The 3,047-nt window shown below is 42.8% G+C and overlaps 1 protein-coding gene and 1 long non-coding RNA gene across 4 annotated transcripts in view; both read right to left on the reverse strand.

Moving 5' to 3' along the window:
- Window positions 1–3,047, reverse strand: part of MTBP (MDM2 binding protein) — a 34,187-nt gene that overhangs the window by 25,440 nt on the left and 5,700 nt on the right. The gene's annotated exons all lie outside the window — the stretch shown is intronic.
- Window positions 1–3,047, reverse strand: LOC114057987. The gene is made up of 3 exons (XR_003571352.1): window positions 2,983–3,047; window positions 2,428–2,486; window positions 1–45 (listed from the first exon to the last, which is right to left on the reverse strand). It is a non-coding gene; the product is annotated as an uncharacterized LOC114057987 (long non-coding RNA).

Consider the following 3,047-nt stretch of genomic DNA (forward strand, 5'->3'; position numbering starts at 1 on the left):
CATCTCGTTCAACAGCCTGCAGTATTACATCAACCACTGCTCTGCCTAAAAAAACAGTTATAGATTACTCAAAGTACCATGGCTCCGTAAATTATTCAATCATTTAAAGATAGAGAAGTTCTGCTTATCACTGATTGCATCAAAATGGGCTAAAATATCAGCTTCAAGTAACTCTGGCAAGATCTAAAAGACTTTCCACGCATTTTTAGCTCATCTCTTGCTGCTCCTCTTAGATGAACACAAAACATTTTGCCATTCCCTCAGTGACAGTGGTTCTATACCTTTCTCCTCTCTCACTCAGCACTGACAGATGAGAGTTGCCCCCATACTATCTCACTTCCCTCCTTTTAGCACTCTAATCTGCTATTTCTCACAGCACTGAGAGGTCACACCTCAAATCCTGTGTCCAGCTGGGCCCCTCAGTTCAGGAGGCCACACTGAGGTGCTGGAGCGAGTCCAGAGACGGGCAATGAAGCTGTTGAAGAGCCTGGAGCACAAGTCCTACAAGGAGCAGCTGAGGGAGCTGGGGTTCTTTAGCCCAGAGGAGGCTCAGAGGAGACTGGCTCACTGTCTGCAACTACCTGAAAGGAGGTTGTAGCCAGGGGGCACTTGGCACTAAGCAACTTCTCCCAGGCAACTAGTGACAGGACAAGAGGACATAGTCTTAAGCTGTAGCAGGGAAGGTTTAAGTTGGACATTGGGAAGAATTTCTTCACAGAGAAGGTGATTAGATATTGGAATGGACTGTCCATGGAGGTGGAAAAGTCACCATCCTTGGAGGTGTTTAAGGAAAGACTGGACATGCCTCTTAGTGACATGGTCTAGTTGACAAGGTGGTGTTTACTCAAAGATTAGACCCAATGATCTCAGAGGTCTTTTCCAACCTTAATGATTCTATGATTCTCATTCTTCCTACATTCCTTTGCTATCCCAAATCAACCACTGCAACATCATGTAACTCTAACCTGCAAGGTGATACTTATTTCCAGTTTGCAAAGTCTAAATCCAACAGTTCTGATATATTTTCCTTCTCAGTTTCTTGACTTCCCCCCACAAGCAGTCAGCTGGCAACTCAGACGTAAGCCTGAAAACAACATCTTCCTTTATTTTCATAAAAAACTTCCTGTTGAGTTTTGTGTTGCTTATTGTCTATTACTACTTTGATGTCATTTCAGGTGGAAAAATTCATGGCTAGGCTTCACAAACGAAGATTTGAGAAGGGCTCTACCCACGCTTGCTGCAAGCGCGCTGATGGCTAAAAAGGCCAATGTGAGATAGACAAGTCCGGTTGCAGAAGGCACAGCAGAAAGACTCCCCAGGTGATATCGACGAGACGCAATTCTTTCTGCGTTGTCTTTTCTCCTCGAGAGTGATCCTGCGTGTGTTCTCAAAAGCAGCAGCAGCGTTATAGATGGTGTGCCTCCAGGCCTCCCGACTGGAGGCCAGAGTAGACCAATGATGGTGATCGATATGGCCAAGGCTGAGGGATTGTTTCAGGCAGTCCTTGTATCTCCTCTTCAGGCCTCCTCTCTTGTGGCAGCCAGTGGCAAGTTCCCCATAAAGCACGATCTTAGGGAGGCGATGGTCCTGCATCCTGGAGACGTGCCCTGCCCAGCGCAGCTGAGTTCTCAGCAGCATGGCCTCAATGCTTGTGACTGCTGCCTGTTCAAGGACAGATGTGTTGGTCCCATAGTCAGTCCAGTGGATGTTAAGGATTGTACGGAGGCAGCGCTGATGGAAGCGTTCTAAGAGACGCAAGTGGTGGCGGTAAATGACCCGTGATTCAGAACCATATAGAAGAGCAGACAGCACGATGGCTCTGTAAACACTGATCTTAGTACTTTTCTTCAGGTGTTTGTTTTGCCACACTCTTTTATGGAGTTTACCAAAAGCACTGTATGCCTTTGCTAACCTGTTGTCAATTTCAGCATCAGTCTTACCATCTGAGGAGATGATGCTTCCCAGGTAATTAAACTGTTGGACTGATTTGAGTGCTGTTTCACCAATGGTGATATGGGGATGATGGAAGACTTCCTGAGGTGCAGGCTGATATAAAACTTCTGTCTTCTTCAAGCTGACTTCCAGACCAAAAAGCTCAGCAGCCTCTGCAAAGCAGGATGTTAAACGCTGCAGAGCTACTTCTGTGTGGGCGATGAGGGTGGAGGTGGAAAAATTAATTATATAAATATACACCTTAAGCTCTACTGAAATAGAGCCCTCCAAAGAAACAAGCAGCAAACTAGTCCATAAGCTGATTTGCAATGCCAACCATGCTCAAGTTCTTTAACTACCTGCAAGAGCTTAATTCAGCTAACAAACTAACATCCTCTGAACTTTTTCATTTGACTATGATTTTACCACATGAGTTTTTAGAGTAATAACTAAGAAGACAATCTCCAATGGGATTGCTTTTTAAAGAGAGATTACCTGGGGCAGGCAGTTTATCAGCTAACTGATGCAGACTTTCAGCAGCTTCATCATAGATACTGAAAATGAAAAGTAGCATGGTTAGAAACAAAATGTAAACAAAGTCATTTAGAAACCAAAAGGTACAACTAATGAGGACTACCTGATGTAAGTATCTCACATCTTTAAAACTCTGCACAAACATATACCTAGGCAATGAGAAATACTTATCTCCTCTTTTACTGAGGCAGAAGTAAGCTTAATGACATCAAAATAATCTGCAGTAAAACTGGAAGTAGGATTCAAGATGGATTAGCAAGTAATTTCTTTTGGTATATACAGATGTCAGCTGTTAGGAAACTGTTCAGTTATCCTATAAAAATCATTTGTAACTAAAAAACTTAAAGCTATGTTAAGCAAAATAGAATTATTTTCAGTAGTAAGGGATTACTAATTAACATAGTTAACTGTTGTTTTAGTAGTTACTTTCACTTGTTAAATTTTCTTGATTCCCTTGGGTTATTACTGTTGAATGTCAGATCACTACACTTGCAATAAAAATATTAATATGAGTACTCAGTCAGAGACAGCGACTCCCGACTGTTATTGTCGTCTTCTTCAAAGTTTTGTATGGCTCCCAG

Source organism: Empidonax traillii, unplaced genomic scaffold (assembly GCF_003031625.1).
Source record: "Empidonax traillii isolate 1590-97213 ecotype Southwest subspecies unplaced genomic scaffold, ASM303162v1 scaffold157:size2224338, whole genome shotgun sequence".
Taxonomy (NCBI): Eukaryota; Metazoa; Chordata; class Aves; order Passeriformes; family Tyrannidae; genus Empidonax; species Empidonax traillii.